General features: G+C 42.0%; 4 non-coding genes across 4 annotated transcripts; all 4 read right to left on the reverse strand.

Moving 5' to 3' along the window:
• Positions 1–920: 920 nt before the first annotated feature.
• On the reverse strand, positions 921–991 carry TRNAG-CCC (transfer RNA glycine (anticodon CCC)). Its single transcript has one exon. It is a non-coding gene; the product is annotated as a tRNA-Gly (tRNA).
• Positions 992–1847: 856 nt separating this feature from the next.
• TRNAG-CCC (transfer RNA glycine (anticodon CCC)) lies at positions 1848–1918 on the reverse strand. The gene has a single exon. It is a non-coding gene; the product is annotated as a tRNA-Gly (tRNA).
• A 7720-nt stretch (positions 1919–9638) lies between these two features.
• TRNAG-CCC (transfer RNA glycine (anticodon CCC)) lies at positions 9639–9709 on the reverse strand. Its single transcript has one exon. It is a non-coding gene; the product is annotated as a tRNA-Gly (tRNA).
• A 3463-nt stretch (positions 9710–13172) lies between these two features.
• On the reverse strand, positions 13173–13243 carry TRNAG-CCC (transfer RNA glycine (anticodon CCC)). Its single transcript has one exon. It is a non-coding gene; the product is annotated as a tRNA-Gly (tRNA).
• Between the last annotated feature and the right edge of the window lie 4739 nt (positions 13244–17982).

The raw sequence follows: 17982 nt of genomic DNA on the forward strand, positions 1-17982 counted from the left end.
ATCTACATCATGGAGTATGTCCTCTGAACCCCGCCTGACAGAACGGTTAGGGTCACCTGAATCAAAGCTGCGTGAGATTGTGAATCGGTGACTACGTTGCCATGATATCACTGTGCTTGTCAAATTGAAATTGAGCTCTATGGGGTGACAAAGGCATTGACGTTGGTAATGAGAGAGGTAAGTGGCAATGCCCTCCACATTGTTTCAAGGAGCTTATTTCCATATTGAGACCAAAAATCGCCTAGGCCTCGGTGCTGGATTCCTCTCAGTGCTGCTCACAGCCGCGGAAGGGTGCCGGGCAGGAGCCAGCGCTAGAGGGTCCCTTGCGGGGCTCCATCTGCGTCTCCTGGGCGGCATGGAGAGCTCCGGGCTCAGTCTTTAAGGAAGCTGTGCGCGTCTCCTGCGCGGCCTCAATGCACCATCCGACGCAGGAGGAACAGCAGATGATGCCGTCCCCAGGTACTCCTGCATTCATTCGGACCCCCGGACCATTGCAGCCTGCCGGACCTGACGCAGAAGAGCCTCGATGTCAGAAGACAGTGACATGGTGAAAAAAAACAACTTGCTCGAACAGTCTCCTGTAGGTAAGTGATCCTCAGCCTGCATCTTATGTTTTGTAAACAGTATGCTAACCCCACCAATTGTCCTTTGCCTGAACCCCTCTTGCCCTCCATATGACCTGTCTGCTCTGCATTCCCTTTTATGTCATGTGCCCCCCTTCACTACCCCTTTGGGTCCGCTACGTGGGGCTTTCTATACCCCTTCAGAGGCCAAGAATCATAAGTTATTCTATTAACATTAATCACTGTCCCACACGAGAACCCTTAGGTACCCTATATCTTTTAGAATAATTCTCCAGTAATTGAATTCTTCTTTTTGTTTGGTAGAAAAGAATTGATTGTTTCAAAATCTCTTGAAGTTGCGCTAGCCGGGACTCGAACCCGGGTCACAAGAGTGGGAATCTTGCATGATACCCCCACACTACTAGCGCTTTAGTTGGTTTTTGGAAAACTCTGGATTGTTTGGAAACTCATTTACCTATTGAGACCAAGAACATTTACTTCTGATATTGAAATTACCCTATGGATTAATAAAGGATTGTCCTTGGTCCAAAGAGGTATGTGGCAAAGCCATTATCGTTCCAAAAAGCTTATTTCCATATTGAGACCAAGGACAATAACTTCTACTATTGACCTTACTCATTGCGTTCTTGAATTATACTTTTGGAATGAGGCATAAATATTTTATCTCTCCTCTTAGTAATTCCACACTCACTTCAATAATCGCATCAGAAACTTGAACATATACAATACCCCTTCAGAGGCCGAGAATCATAAGTTATTCTATTAACATTAATGACTGTCCCAGACGAGAACCCTTAGGTGCCCTATATCTTTTAGAATATTTCTCCAGAATTTGAATTCTTTTTGTTTGGAAACAAAGAATTGATTGTTTTAAAAATATTCGCACAATTGCACAAGCCAGGATGCGAACCAGGGTCACGTGTATGGAAAACTTGCATGATACCCCTACACTACTAGCACTTTTTGTACGTTTTTGGAAATCTCTGGATTGTTCCAAGAAGCAATGAGACAGCGTGTCTGAAAGTTCACTCTCTCTGATTTAGTTTTCCAAGCCAAATACAGAGAGAGAATAGTAATAGGACAGATAAAATTTTTCACATTTTTCTTAATAATCTCCAGTTTCTTATTAAAAACAAAACAAAACAAAAACAGTAAACACACCCAAGGGAGAGCCAGAATGAAAAGATACCTATTAACCATTATTCTACATCATAGAGTATGTCGTCTGAACTCCACCTGACAGATAGAACAGTTATTTGTAATTGCGCTAGCCGGGACTCGAACCCGGGTCGCAAGAATGGGAATCTTGCATGATACCCCTACACCACTAGCGCTTTTGGTACAGTTTTGAAAATCTTTGGATTATTCCAAGATACAACATGAAAGCGTGTCCGAAAGTTCATTCTCTCTGATTAATTTTTCAAGGCCAAATACATACTGTTGTCTATTAAACAGAGACAGAATAGTAATAGGACAGATAACATTTTTCACATTTTTATTAATACATTACAGTTTCTTACTAAAAAAAAAATATACAAAAACAGTAAACACACCCTAAGGAGAGCCAGAATGGAAAGTTATCCATTAGACATTGACCATTAATCTACATCATAGAGTATGTTGTCTGAATTTCACCTGACAGATAGAACGGTTATGGTCACCTGAATCCAAGCTGCGTGAAATTGTGAATCGGGGCCTCTGTTGCCGTGATATCACTGTGTTTGTCAAATTGAAATTGAGCTCTATGGAGTGACACAGGCATTGACATTAGTCCAGAGAGGTAAGTGGCAATGCCCTCCACATTGCTTCAAGTAGCTTATTATCATATTGAGACCAAGAACAATGATTTCTGCTGTTGACATTACCCTATAGAGAAATGTAGTCATTGTCGTGGTCCCAAAAAGGTAAGTGGAAAAGCCATCACCGTTCCAAAAAGCTCATTTACCTATTGAGACCAAGGACATTCACTTCTGATATTGACATTACCCTATGGATTAATGAAAGCTTTGACCTTGGTCCAAAGAGGTAAGTGGCAATACCATCAGTATTCCATAAAGCTCATTTCCATATTGAGGCCAAGGACAATTACTTCTGCTATTGACCTTACCCATTGCTCCTCACTATATCTCTAGTTAAAGTAATGTTTGTGAATTATACTTTTGGAATAAGGAATAAATACTTTATCTCCCCTTTTAATAATTCCACACTTACTTCAATAAGCGCACCAGAAACTTGAACATATACAATACCCCTTCAGAGGCCGAGAATCATAAGTTCTTCTATCAACATTAACCACTGTCCCGCACGAGAACCCTTAGGTAACCTATATCTTTTAGAATATTTCTCCATAATTTGAATTTTTTTTTAGAAACAAAGAATTGATTGCTTTAGAATTACTTGAAATTGCGCTAGCCGGGACTGAATGAAGGGTGGTATGAAGGCCCCAATTTCTTAGGGGAATTCACACTCAGAAACTGGCACTATATGCCAATAACAACAAATGAAGGGTGGTATGAAGGCCCCAATTTCTTAGGGGAATTTACACTCAGAAACTGGCACTATATGCCAATAGCAACAAATGAAGGGTGTATGTAGCTCCAATTTTATTCTTGGGGGATTACACACAGTGTATTCAAGTTAGTTTCAGGGGTGGTGGTGCACACTGTTGGAACATGGATTGGGGGTATATAGGGTATATGGGAATACACTTTCAGTGTATTTCACTCAGGATCATCCACACTGCGGAAAGATGGGTTGCGCAGATACAGCCTGTCAATGCCACGTTGGTGTGATCGACACTGACAAGCTTCTCCCTGGATTGTAGCTCTTAAAAGAGCTGTTGGTTTTCTTCTTCTCCTCTCCTATCCTATCCCTGCCTAGCCGAATCTAATTCCTAACTCTATGGCCACAGACCTCCGTCCGTGACCAAGTGAAAGCTCAGAATGACGCGAAGCTGGGTGGCGCAGTTCTTATCAATCAGAGGTCACATGTTTTCGGCAGCCAATGGCATTTTCCTATTTTTTTTTTCAAGGTCACTGTTGTCGTAGGTTCTGTCCCACCTCCCCTGCGCTGTTATTGGAGCCAAATCTGCGCAAATGAAGGTGGGAGGGGAATTGAGTTTTCACTCACTTTACCATGCGGTGTTCGATTCGAATCGAACACCGCGAACAGCGTGATATCCGATTGAACATGTGTTGGATAGAACACTGTTCGCTCGTCTCTATAAGCTAAAGGTCTCAGAACCTGACTGAAGCCATTGTAAATCAGTAGGGTCTGGTTGGTGCCTGTGGTTCTGTTGTGTGGTATGCCCTGGACTGTGCTATGGACAGATCCTTCCTTACAGGGTTGTCTGCCCTTGACAAAGCCCTATATTGTTTACATACAGCCAAAGGCAGTTAGTTTTCAGGTGGTTTTGGAGTTTCAGCATCAATGGATAACTAAAAAGACTCTTTTCACCCGTGCATTAAGGCTTCCATTTATAATGGGAAAAGCAACGCTATGCTGAAGCTATAACATGACAGAACCAGCGGAGCAATATGCCACCAGTGACTTATAATGGGGCTAGGGTTGAGCGATCTTGAGATTTCAGGATCGATTTTAAAATCTGATTTCTGATCATTTTCCATTCAAACCCAATCCCTATCACATTTCTGATCCTAATGTAAGTCAATGAGATTTTTTTAATGATTGAAAATCGTATTTTAAAAACGATCGTGTTCACTACACAGCATGGAGTCCAAAAATTGAAGCCTCCACGCTGTGTAGTGATTAAAAAAATACGCCGGCCACTTAGTCTTCCCCACTTACCTGCACAGAACTGCTACTGTCTCCTCTCCTGATGTGTATGCCGCTCCCCGGAGCTCTGGGCCGTTGTTCTCTCCTCTCTCTCTTCGCACGCCAGCAGAGCGCTGTCCGCGCCCCCGCCTCCCAGGCTAGTGTGACTGATGCTGGGAGAAGGCGGGTCTTGTTGTGGCATAGGAGAGGGTGGGTGGGTACTCATGTCTTCCCTCCCTGTACCCGCCCACACTCTCCTAAGCCACAAAAAGCCCCGCCTACTCCCAGCAGTAACAGTAGCATAGGGAGGCGGAGGTGTGCACAGCGCTCTGCCAATGTACAAAGAGAGAGAGGACAGGAGAGAACAACGGCCTGGAGCTCTGGGGCGTGGCAGCGGTTCTGTGCAAGTAAGTAGTTTGAGCGATCGGGATCGGAATTCCATTCCCGATCTTTTTAGGTGGGATCGGAAGCCGATTGTGATCGTGAAATTTACTTGATCGGGATCCGATCTTTTCCGATCCCGATTGCTCAACCCTAAATGGGACTCTACCAGCCCTATAGATTGTGAGAAGGTGACAGGCAGAGTGCTGAAGTCCAACTATATCAGCCCCAGATTTCTGACTTATGAGTGGTCCAGGGCGGGTCTGAAATAGACCTCAGCTCCAGCTGTTGTAGTAATAGAGAATTAGGCTATGTCTAAATTAACAATTTTTTATGGTCCTGTAAGGGGTTACTATAGTTTATACTATAGATGGGATTAATGTAAGGGGTTATGGACAAAATGGACAACGCCTTTAACTTTTAAATCAGCCAGGGGGAGTGAAAAATATATATATAAAAAATCATACTCACCTGTCCCCTATGCTCCGGTGTCCTCCCAGCACGTTCCAGTCCTTCTGCTCAACGGGTTCTGGGGTTCCACTGAAGCAACTGATTGGCTTCATTGGTCACGTAACCACTGAGGCCAATAAGTAAAGGGCATGTACTGTCACTACCTGTGACAGGTCTTTTCCTGAGGCCGCTGAATGGTCTCAGTGGTCATGTGACCAGTAACTTCAGCGGAACCTAGGAAGAGACCTGTGAGAAGCCGCTGCAGCAGTAGAAATGAGACGCATCGGGGGACATGGGAGCATCGAGGACAGCTGAATATGCATTTTTTAAAAAAAAAAAATATTATACTCGGGGGGTCTTTTCAGATCAGAGGCCCGAGAGAGGTAAGCGAACATAAAAAATTGTGTTACTTACCTTTCCACGCTCCTGGCAGGCTTCAGCCTACTACTGTAAGGTCCCTGACGTCACATGACTGGGGCCTGCATCCCACCCACTGGTTCGCATAATTGTTCTACAGCATTTAACCACTGGCAAGCGTTCAAGATATCGGCCAGCATTTTCAGTGTGGCAGCTTCAATTGTTCCCCTGATAGGGGCTTAATGGGGTATTCCCATGTACATAATCATATCTATATTTGTAGATAATTAACAGTTAAACATTTTTGCAAATATAAGTACTTAAAAATTCTGCAAAGTTTTAAAGATTTTCTCTAACTTTCTTAGTGCTGACAGTCTGTTGTCTTGATCGGTTGCCAATGGTTACGACCACTAATGCAGAAACTTTCTATGGTCTGGGACTTGTCAGGAACCCAGCTATGATTTTCTTATTGTAGCTGAATTATCAGACAGGGACACTACATATATCAGAAGATATCTCAGCTACATTAAGGACATCATGGCTGATTTTCTGAGCTTAGAAAGTTCCTGCATTCATGGTCGTATCCACTGGCAACCGATCAAGATAACAGACTGTGACCACAAGATATTTAGAGAAAATCTTTAAAACTCTGCAAAATGTTTAATTACTTATATTTGCAAAAATGTTTAACTTTCAATTATCTACAAATTTAAAAATAATCATGTACATGGGAATACCCCTTTAAGCATAGAGGCCTATGGGCAGCCCTGTTAATGGCCTGAGTAATATTGAGCCTTTGCTGTATTGGAAAAATTCAGCTAGTATCTCTGAGATTCGCTGGGAATCTGGACTTGTTTAGGCACCAGGAATAAGGGATTTTAGCAGGCTTCTGAAAATTAATATCAACCAGCACGAGTTCATAATCTGACCAAACTCAGGAAACATGGCGAGTATAAACTAGAAATGGAAGTAGCGATGTGGACGTGAGTATCAATCCTGGTGTAGTGCTGGTGAGCAGGGGAGAAATAGATGTAACATTGTTTATTTCCATTAAATTCACACTAACAGTCTACTAAAGGAAGGGAATGAAATGCCTCACGGGCCTCACTTTTGGCTTTAGAGGAAACCTTGTTCGCTGTCTGTGATGAGCATTCTAGCAGAGCGTTAAATGAAAAATTACAATCTGCACACAAATCCAGGTTATCATAGGTATCATAGGTGATAGGGGGCATCGTCCCTGGGGGTCCACAACATGTATAGGAATGAGCTTGCGTAGTTACCAGTTGCTTTTAGTCTTATTAGGTATATGACCTAGAAGAGTGTAGTGAGAGTGAAAGAATTTAGGGATGAAGGTAGCAGACAAATATGGTTCCTGGATACAAATTATGTCTAGTTGCAATTTGTCGAAGTGTAAGAAGGCCTTACGTCATTGTTGCGGGGAGTGAAAGCCTCTATCATTATATGCAGATGATCTTACACATGGGAGTAATGCTTTGTGCTGCAAAAAAGCATGATATAGGACAAGGGGATGGGGTGGTGGGGTCTACCCTCTGATACAGGAGTAGGTCAGGAACTATTACTGCACATGCCAGAGTGATAATACGATGAACCCCAAGATGCATGAAGTGTGGGGAGACATGGGAACCAATGCCACTACAGTCTAACCAGGTGGGTTTAATCCTAGTAAACAGTACTATAAAGAAAGAATATCAAAGTAACAACCAAAAAGTGCCAATAAAGCATAAAAAATACAGCACACAAATCCTAGAAAGAGCCAAAAGTAACAGTATCCATATAATATAGAAGATAAATCTAAATCATAGCTCCTTTTAAAAAGAGTATTGTCTTCTCCTCCCTCATCTACAGTATATCTATACTTAAACGTGACCTCCTCCTAGATGGAATCATCGATACCTGGAAAAAAGCTCGTGATCTCCTCTCTCCCCAAGTGTCTCCTCTACTTCCTGCCCCCCTCATTCCCTTTACATTGTCCAGATCCCCGTTGCAGGAAGGAATTGAACTAGATATTTGGGATAAACTCAACGATTTTCGAGTCTCTGACTTATTTTTAGACGGCAAACCTCTTCCTCTCAAAGATTTTCAAGCTTTGATACCCGAAACACCTCTGAACTTTCTTCATCACGCCAGAATACGTTCGTCCCTTCTGGGTCTTCTAAAGATATGATCTCCCTGTAGGAGGCTTACGCCTTTTGAAATTTCACTTAAAAAAGCTGACACCGTACCTGTCTCCATCTCTACTTGTCGACGATTTCTTCAAGCAGCGGAAGTAGGGCTGGTGGCATGGGAGACTGAACTGGGCCATTCCTTCGAAGAACCCGAGGTTGTGTCTATCCTCTCCAATTCCCATGGTTTCTCTACGTGCGTCAGACTCCAGGAAACCATTATAAGCTCCTAACGAGATGGCATAGAACGCCTTTATGGTTACACAGACACAATTTTACAGACTCGGACTTATGTTGGCGTTGTAAACTGCTCCCTGGCTCTCATCTACATATATGGTGGTCCTGTGAAAAGATACAGCCATTCTGGAAATAAGTAGAATCACATATTTCCCATATTGTTGGGTCCTGCCCTCCCCTGACTCCAGAGCTGGTGCTTCTGTCCCTACCGCAGAACGAGTTTTATCTCTCCTCGAGAGACTTGCCAACTATTCTCTTGGAAGCAGCAAAAACACTTATTCCTCTCTTCTGGATGCAACAACATGCCCCCTCGATCAAACTCTGGCTAGAAAGTGTTCCAAATTTCTAAGTTCGAAGAAATTGTGAGTAGGACCAATAGAACCCATGATCGTTACCTCGAACTGTGGTCTCCATGTGGTCTCCTTTGTTGACAGTCGCCACTACCTACAACAACTGATACTGGCTGACTGACCTTTTCTCCTCTCCCTTTACCCACTTCATCTCTTCTACCCCTCCTTTTTCTTCTCTTCTCTTTGTTTTTTCTTTTTTGTTTCTCTTCCTTTTCCCCTCCCCCCCCCCTCTTTTCTCTACTCTACTTGCTCTGAATAACAATTCATAATTTACAGACTGTATTATGATGTATTCTTCACTTTACTCCTTTACATTATTACCCGTAAATACTTGCTAGATTTTCTTCTCCACTTCCTACTTTGCTTTTCACCTACATTGTTTCACAATTTTGTGATTCTGTAATATTTGTACTCTGTTATTAGCATCTTTAAATGGAGAATTGAAAAACCTTGTTCAAAAATAAAGTATTAAAAAAAAAAAAGAGTGTTGTCTGAACTCCATTCAACAGATAAAAAGGTTAGGGTCACCAGAATCCAATCTGTGTGTGTTTTACCCCTCTGAATGTTTGACTCCCTTGCTGAAAATGAGCTCCATGGAGTAATGAAGGCATTGTCCTTGGTCCAAAGAAGTAAACGTCAATTCTCTCATATCTTTACAATGCTTATTTCCATATTGAGACCAAGAACAATAACATCTGCTACTGAAATTACCATATGGCCTATTGAAGCCATTGTCATTGGTCTAAGGAGGTGAGTGTTAATAAAATCAGTGTTACAAAAAGCTCATTTGCATATTGAGACCAAGGACAATAACTTCTGCTATTGACCTTACTCTGTACGTCAAAAAGAGTATGTTGTCTGAATCCCACCAAACATATAGAACTAATAGGGTCACCATAATCCAAACTGTGTGTGATTGTCTTGTGAATTGGGACCTCGATTGCCGAGATATCACTGTGTTTGTCAATTTGAAAAATAGCTCTAAGGAGTGGCGAAAGCATAGGCGTTAGTCCAGAGAGGTAAGTGGCAATGCCCTCCACATTGCTTCAAGTACCTTATTTCCATATTGAGACCAAGAACAATAATGTCTGATATTGACTTTACCCTAAGGATTAATGAAGGCATTGACCTTGGTCCAAAGAGGTAAGTGGCAATACCATCAGTGTTCCAAAAAGCTCCTTTCCATATTGAGACCAAGGACAATAACTTCTACTATTGACCTTACTCATTGCTCCACACTATATCTTTTAGAATTATTCTCCAGTATTTAAATTCTTTTTGTTTCAAAGCAAAGAATTGATTGCTTTAAAATTATTTGAAATTGCACTAGCCGGGATTCGAACCCAGGTCGCAAGAATGGGAATCTTGCATGATACCCCTACACTACTAGTGCTTTTGGTAGGATTTTGGAAAACTCTGGATTGTTCCAAGACATACCGTGACAGCGTGTCTGAAAGTTCACTCTCTCTGATTTAGTTTTCAAAGCCAAATACATATAGTTGTCTATTAAACAGAGAGAGAATAGTAATAGGATAGATAAAATTTTTCACATTTTTATTAATACACTCCAGTTTCTTACTAAAAAATAAAACAAAAACAGTAAACACACCCTAGGGAGAGCCAGAAAGAAAAGTTACCCATTAGACATTGACCATTAATCTACATCATGGAGTATGTCCTCTGAACCCCGCCTGACAGAACGGTTAGGGTCACCTGAATCAAAGCTGCGTGAGATTGTGAATCGGTGACAAGGTTGCCATGACATCACTGTGCTTGTCAAATTGAAATTGAGCTCTATGGGGTGACAAAGGCATTGACGTTGGTAATGAGAGAGGTAAGTGGCAATGCCCTCCACATTGTTTCAAGTAGCTTATTTCCATATTGAGACCAAAAATCGCCCAGGCCGGGGTGCTGGATTCCTCTCAGTGCTGCTCACAGCCGCGGAAGGAGCCAGCGCTAGAGGGTCCCTTGCGGGGCTCCATCTGCGTCTCCTGGGCAGCATGGAGAGCTCCGGCCTCAGTCTTTCAGGAAGCTGTGCGCGTCTCCTGCGCGGCCTCAATGCACCATCCGACGCAGGAGGAACATCAGATGATGCCGTCCCCAGGTACTCCTGCATTCATTCGGACCCCCGGACCATCGCAGCCTGCCAGACCTGACGCAGAAGAGCCTCGATGTCAGAAGACAGTGACATGGTGAAAAAAAACAACTTGCTCGAACAGTCTCCTGTAGGTAAGTGAACCTCAGCCTGCATCTTATGTTTTGTAAACAGTATGCTAACCCCACCAATCGTCCTTTGCCTGACCTCCTCTTGCCCTCCATATGACCTGTCTGCTCTGCATTCCCTTTTATGTCATGTGCCTCCTTCACTACCCCATTGGGTCCGCTACGTGGGGCTTTCTATACCCCTTCAGAGGCCAAGAATCATAAGTTATTCTATTAATATTAATCACTGTCTCACAGTGATTGGAGCAGACCACAAACAGCTATGAGTAAGAGACCAAGACGGTCTTGAAACGCGTCAGCTATGGTATACTGACAGCGGTTTTTATTGCGTCTTTTTTGTATGTGTTTTTTCTATCTTTTGTATGGAGTTTTTTGTATTGTCCTGTGAAATGGAATTAAAGATGAAGTTTTATTAATGAAGAGGAGTGTTGCGGATCCATCTTTCATTTGAATTGGGATTTACATTATCGTGGCCTTGGAGTCCCGGAGGCAGCAGATCGTGCACCTCACTAGAAAGTTTGGACAGGTGAGCTGTTTTTGTGACCGAAGTTTTTGATATAAAGTAAAGAAGTGCCCCAAATGGGGTCACCTTAATACATACCCGTAGGTGCCGACATATTTTCTGTGAATACGAATATAGTTATGAAGAAAGCAACGGGGGGACTCAGTCAGAGACTGGTAGGACCATAAGAAATGCCTGACGCGCGTTTCGCCTACACTCGGCTTCGTCAGGAGTCAAATTGAAATTGAGCTCTATGGGGGTGACAAAGGCATTGATGTTGGTCCAGAGAGGTAAGTGGCAATGCCCTCCACATTGCTTCAAGTAGCTTATTATCATATTGAGACCAAGAACAATGACTTCTGCTATTGAGCTTACTCATTGCTCCACACTATATCTCTAGTTAAAGTAATGTTTGTGAATTATACTTTTGGAATAAGGAATAAATACTTTATCTCCCCTACACTTACATCAATGAGCGCACCATAAACTTGAACATATACAATACCCCTTCAGAGGCCAAGAATCATAAGTTCTTCTATCAACATTAGGTAACCTATATCTTTTAGAATATTTCTCCATAATTTGAATTTTTTTTAGAAACAAAGAATTGATTGTTTTAAAATTACTTAAAATTGCGCTAGCCGGGACTTGAACTTGGGTCGCAAGAATGGGAATCTTGCATGATACTCCCACACCACTAGCACAGTTTTAAAAATCTTTGAATTATTCCAATATACAATGTGAAAGCGTGTCCGACAGTTCACTCGCTCTGATTTATTTTTCAAGGCCAAATACATACTGTTGTCTATTAAACAGAGACAAAATAGTAATAGGACAGATAACATTTTTCACATTTTTATTAATACACTCCAGTTTCTTACTAAAAAAAAAAAATACAAAAACAGTAAACACACGCTAGGGAGAGCCAGAATGGAAAGTTATACATTAGACATTGACCATTAATCTACATCATAGAGTATGTTGTCTGAATTTCACCTGACAGATAGAACGGTTATGGTCACCTGAATCCAAGCTGTGTGAAATTGTTTTTTTTTTTTTTTTTTTTTTAAGTAGATTGTGAGCCCCACATAGAGCTCACAATGTACATTTTTCCCTATCAGTATGTCTTTGAAATATGGGATGGAAATCCATGCAGGCACGGGGAGAGCATACAAACTCCTTGCAGATGGTTTTTTGCCCTTGGCAGGATTTGAGCACCAGGACTCCCGCACTGTGAGGCTGCAGTGCTAACCACTGAGCCACCGTGTGGCCCCCCTAGATGCGTGAAATTGTGAATCGGGGCCTCCGTAGCTGTGATATCACTGTGTTTGTCAAATTGAAATTGAGCTCTATGGAGTGACACAGGCATTGAAATTGGTCCAGAGAGGTAAGTAGCAATGTCCTCCACATTGCTTCAAGTAGCTTATTATCATATTGAGACAAAGAACAATGATTTCTGCTGTTGACATTACCCTATGGAGAAATGAAGGCATTGTTGATGTTCCAGAAGGGTAAATGGAGAAGCCATCATCGTTCCAAAAAGCTCATTTCCATATTAAGGCCAAGAACATTCAATTCTGATATTGACATTACCCTATAGAGAAATGTAGTCATTGTCGTGGTCCCAAAAAGGTAAGTGGAAAAGCCATCACCGTTCCAAAATGCTCATTTACCTATTGAGACCAAGGAAATTAACTTCTGATATTGAAATTACCCTATGGATTAATGAAAGCTTTGACCTTGGTCCAAAGAGGTAAGTGGCAATACCATCAGTGTTCCATCGAGCTCATTTCCATATTGAGACCAAGAACAATGACTTCTACTATTGACCTTACTCATTGCTCCACACTATATCTCTAGTTAAAGTAATGTTTGTGAATTATACTTTTGGAATAAGGCATAAATACTTTATCTCCACTTTTAATAATTCCACACTTACATCAATAAGCGCACCAGAAACTTGAACATATACAATACCCCTTCAGAGGCCAAGAATCATAAGTTCTTCTATCAACATTAACCACTGTCCCAGACGAGAACCCTTAGGTAACCTATATCTTTTAGAATATTTCTCCATAATTTGAATTTTTTTTAGAAACAAAGAATTGATAGCTTTAAAATTACATAAAATTGCACTAGCCGGGACTCGAACCCGGGTCGCAAGAATGGGAATCTTGCATGATACCCCTACACCACTAGCGCTTTTGGTACAGTTTTGAAAATCTTTGGATTATTTCAAGATACAATGTGAAAGCGTGTCCGAAAGTTCACTCTCTCTGATTTATTTTTTCAAGGCCAAATACATACTGTTGTCTATTAAACAGAGAGAATAGTAATAGGACAGATGCAATTTTTCACATTTTTATTAATACACTCCAGTTTGTTACTAAAAAAAAATACAAAAACAGTAAACACACCCTAAGGAGAGCCAGAACGGAAAGTTATCCATTAGACATTGACCATTAATCTACATCATATAGTATGTTGTCTGAATTTCAATTGACAGATACAGTAGAACGTTTATGGTCACCTGAATCCAAGCTGCGTGAAATTGTGAATCGGGGCCTCCGTTGCCATGATATCACTGTGTTTGTCAAATTGGAATTGAGTTCTATGGAGTGACACAGGCATTGACATTCGTCCAAAGAGGTAAGTGGCAATGCCCTCCACATTGCTTCAAGTAGCTTATTATCATATTGAGACCAAGAACAATGATTTCTGCTGTTGATATTACCCTATAGAGAAATGTAGTCATTGTCGTGGTTCCAAAAAGGTAAGTGGAAAAGCCATCATCGTTCCAAAAAGCTCATTTCCATATTGAGACCAAGGACATTAGCTTCTGATATTGAATTTACCCTATAGATTAATGAAAGCATTGTCCTTGGTCCAAAGAGGTGAGTGGCAATACCATCAGTGTTCCAAAAAGCTCATTTCCATAATGAGACCAAGGACAATAACTTCTACTATTGACCTTACTCATTGCTCCACACTATATCTCTAGTTAAAGTAATGTTTGTGAATTATACTTTTGGAATAAGGAATAAATACTTTATCTCCCCTTTTTATAATTCCACACTTACATCAATAAGCGCACCAGAAACTTGAACATATACAATACCCCTTTAGAGGCAGAGAATCATAAGTTCTTCTATCAACATTAACCACTGTCTCACATGAGAACCCTTAGGTAACCTACGGTATATCTTTTAGAATATTTCTCAAATAATTTGAATTTTATTTTAGAAACAAAGAATTGATTGCTTTAAAATTACTTGAAAGTGCGCTAGCCGGGACTGAATGAAGGGTGGTATGAAGGCCCCAATTTCTTAGGGGAATTTACACTCAGAAACTGGCACTATATGCCAATAGCAACAAATGAAGGGTGTATGTAGCCCCAATTTTATTCTTGGGGGATTACACACAGTGTATTCAAGTTAGTTTCAGGGGTGGGGGTGGGGGTGCACACTGTTGGAACGTGGATTGGGGGTATATAGGGTATATGGGAATACACTTTCAGTGTATCCCACTCAGGATCATCCACACTGTGGAAAGATGGGTTGCGCAGATACAGCCTGTCAATGCCACGTTGGTGAGATAGACACTGACAAGCTTCTCCCTGGAATGTAGCTCTTAAAAGAGCTGTTGGTTTTCTTCTCCTTCCTATCCTATCCCTGCCTAGCCGAATCTAATTCCTAACTCTACGGCCGCAGACCTCCGTCTGTGACCAAGTGAAAGCTCAGAATGACGCGACGCTGGGCGGAACTGTTCTTATCAATCAGAGGCCACATGTTTTCGGCAGCCAGTGGCATTTTCCTATTTTTTTCAAGGTCCCTGTTGTCGTAATTCCTGTCCCACCTTCCCTGCGCTGTTATTGGAGCCAAAAAAGCACCAGGAAAGTTGGGAGGGGAATCGAGTTTTCAGTCACTTTACCATGTGGTGTTCGATTCGAATCGAACACCGCGAACAGCGTGATATCTGATCAACCATGTGTTCAATAGAACACTGTTCGCTCATCTCTATAAGCTAAAGGTCTCAGAACCTGGCTGAAGCCATTGTAAATCAGTTGGGTCTGGTTGGTGCCTGTGGTTCTGTTGTGTGGTATGCCCTGGACTGTGCTATGGACAGATCCTTCTTTACAAGGTTGTCTGCCCTTGACAAAGCCCTATATTGTTTACATACAGCCAAAAGCAGTTAGTTTTCAGGTGGTTTTGGAGTTTCAGCATCAATGGATACTACATACTGTAGTATTCGATCGAACACCTACTCGATCAAACACTACTCGCTCATCTCTACTTACATCATTATTGCGGGGAGTTAAAGCCTCTATCATTATATGCAGATGATCTTACACATGGGAGTAATGGTTTGTGCTGCAAAAAAGCATGATATAGGACAAGGGGATGGGGTGGTGGGGTCTACCCGCTGATACAGGAGTAGGTCAGGAACTATTACTGCACATGCCAGAGTGATAATGCAGTGAACCCCAAGATGCATGGAGTGTGGGGAGACATGGGAACCAATGCCACTACAGTCTAACCAGGTGGGTTTAATCCTAGTAAACAGCTCTATAAAGAAAGAATATCAAAGTAACAACCAAAAAGTGCCAATAAAGCATAAAAAGTACAGCACACAAATCCTAGAAAGAGCCAAAAGTAACAGTTATCCATGTAATATCCTATTAATATTATAAATGTGAAAGTTTGTGAGTTTGGATGTTTGTGCGTTTGTGTGTTCGGATGTTTGTTAGTCAATCACGCAAAACCCGCTTGACCGATTTGGCTGAAATTTTCCACAAACATAGTTAATACACCCCATTGCGCAATAGGCTACTTTTCGTCACAATAGCACACATACGTTTTTCCCAGGACCCCCACAAACCCCAAACTCACATCACTATCACTGCAATCTCACACACTTTGGACCCCGATTTGGCTGAAATTTTCCACAAACATAGTCCCTACACTCGATTGCACAATAGGCTACTTTTCGTCACAATAGCGCACATACGTTTTTCCCAGGACCCTTGGGATGTTCGGATGTTTGGCGGTCAATCACGCAAAAACCGCTCCACCGATTTGGCTGAAATTTTCCACAAACATAGTCCCTACACTCGATTGTGCAATAGGCTACTTTTCGTCACAATAGCGCACATACGTTTTTCCCAGGACCCTTTGGATGTTCGGATCTTTGGCGGTCAATCACGCAAAAACCGCTCCACCGATTTGGCTTAAATTTTCCACAAACATAGTTCCTACACTCGATTGCGCAATAGGCTACTTTTCATCACAATAGCGCACATACGCTTTTCCCAGGACCCCCACAAAACCCAAACTCACATCACTATCTCTGCAATCTCACACACTTTGGACCATAGCAAGCCACAAAATTCATATTACCCCCTACAGCAGAGGTCAACAACCCCTGGCACACATGCCAAGAGTGGCACTCCTGCCATATTTCACTGGCATGCCAGCAACACAGGACCTGCAAGAGTTAAATAAAGTCTCTGCTAGAGCTGAGGCATAAGGACACTCCCCTTTGAGAGGGGGTGCAGGAAACCCAGGGGGTGGAGCTTAATCGCTCAGGTCTCTGCCTGCCTGCTATAGTGATAGATCCTGCCATCTGCACCCTGCAAACGTTCCCCGAGGAGAAGAGGAAGCTGCTAGCAAACTGAAAGTAAGAAACACACAGCTCCCTTCCTTTACTTCCTATTCTCATTAATGTCAGGCATGGGGTTATTAGTTTAGTGTTAGTAACTCCATGTACCTCACATTAATAGGAATAACCCCCATCATGTCCCTCATATTAACCCCTGTGTGCCCCATATAAAGGTTACTAATATGTGAGACATATGGAGGTACTAATAAAAGACCTCAGTAATGAAGATATTTAATTATTACCTCCAAGTCTCTCACATATCAGTAACTACAGATGAGCGAGTACTGTTGGGATCAGCCGATCTGAACAGCACGCTCTATAGAAATGAATGGATGCACCTGGTACTTCCGCTTGGACGTAGCCAGCGCGCTTAACCCCCCGCGTGCCGGCTACGTCCATTCATTTCTATGCGAGCGTGCTGTTCGGATCGGCTGATCCCAACAGTACTCGCTCATCTCTATCAGTAACTCTTACACTGGGGTTAATGTGAGGGACATGATGGGGTTAATTGCTATTAATAAGAGGCACATGGAGTTACTAAACTGTCATGCACAGGGCCAGACTTTATGTTGCTTACTCAAGAGTATCCTGTGCCCAAAACTTACATGTACTGGCGGAAAATAACAAATCATACAATGTCGTATATCGAAGTATATTAACCTGAAATACCTCTGTCCCAAAGACACTATGTACAGTTTATACCAACACCGTATAGCGGCTGAAATACAAATTACATTCAACACAAAAGTCTCATGTGCTCTCAGAATTACAGCAACAACAAGATACACAGTTACATTTTATATCCCATACCTTATACACAGTACGAAAACCTTACCCGCGCCTGTATATACCCACTTCTACAATCACCGCAGACGAAGTCGCGGGTACCAGCTAGTTGAAGATAAATCTAAATCATAGCTCCTTTTAAAAGGAGTGTGTCGTCTGAACTCCACTCGACAGATAAAAAGGTTAGGGTCACCACAATCCAAACTGTGTGTGTTTTACCCTTCTGAATGTTTGACTCCCTTGCTGAAAATGAGCTCCATGGAGTAATGAAGGCATTGTCCTTGGTCCAAAGAAGTAAACGGCAATGCTCTCATATCTTTATAATGCTTATTTCCATATTGAGACCAAGAACAATAACATCTGCTACTGAAATTACCATATGGCCTATTGAAGCCATTGTCATTGGTCTAAGGAGGTGAGTGTTAACAAAATCAGTGTTACAAAAAGCTCATTTGCATATTGAGACCAAGAACAATAACTTCTGCTATTGACCTTGC

Source organism: Leptodactylus fuscus, chromosome 10, assembly GCF_031893055.1.
Source record: "Leptodactylus fuscus isolate aLepFus1 chromosome 10, aLepFus1.hap2, whole genome shotgun sequence".
In the NCBI taxonomy this organism is placed as follows: Eukaryota; Metazoa; Chordata; class Amphibia; order Anura; family Leptodactylidae; genus Leptodactylus; species Leptodactylus fuscus.